The sequence below is a fragment of the Monopterus albus genome, unplaced genomic scaffold (genome assembly GCF_001952655.1).
Source record: "Monopterus albus unplaced genomic scaffold, M_albus_1.0 scaffold176.1, whole genome shotgun sequence".
NCBI lineage: Eukaryota > Metazoa > Chordata > Actinopteri > Synbranchiformes > Synbranchidae > Monopterus > Monopterus albus.
Genome location: NW_018128056.1, coordinates 257,398 through 257,868, shown reverse-complemented (window position 1 = coordinate 257,868; position 471 = coordinate 257,398).

Below are 471 nucleotides of genomic sequence, written 5' to 3'. Positions count from 1 at the left end.
AGTAGGCAAGGAGGGATGTGCATAAGGAATTATGGTGGGAAACCTCAAAAAGAAGAAAAGAGAAACTTGGAGACAAACAGGAAGGACATGAAAAGAGAAAAGATAGGAAAGTATTGAGGAAGAGCAAGTGTGTGTGTTGGTGCACACAGTGACAGGACAGTGATAGTAGGTGTGTAGCTAATGATGCTGCCTTATAATGAGGCCCACGCATCCATTTGCAGTCACACATTTCCATTGCATGACCCTCATTATTTACCCTGTGGATTTACAGGCACAGAACGATGTGCATTTTCTAAATGACAGCCGGTTTGGGAGAACCATAATTAAAATGTATTCAGACAGAGATCAAATGCTTGTCTTTCTTTAGTGGCAGTAGTTTGCCCCATGGAGAAAAACATAAAGAGAAGGAAAAATTGAAGCAGGAAAAAATAGAGAAGAGAAGAAGGATCACCAAGTTACAGATGAGGGAAA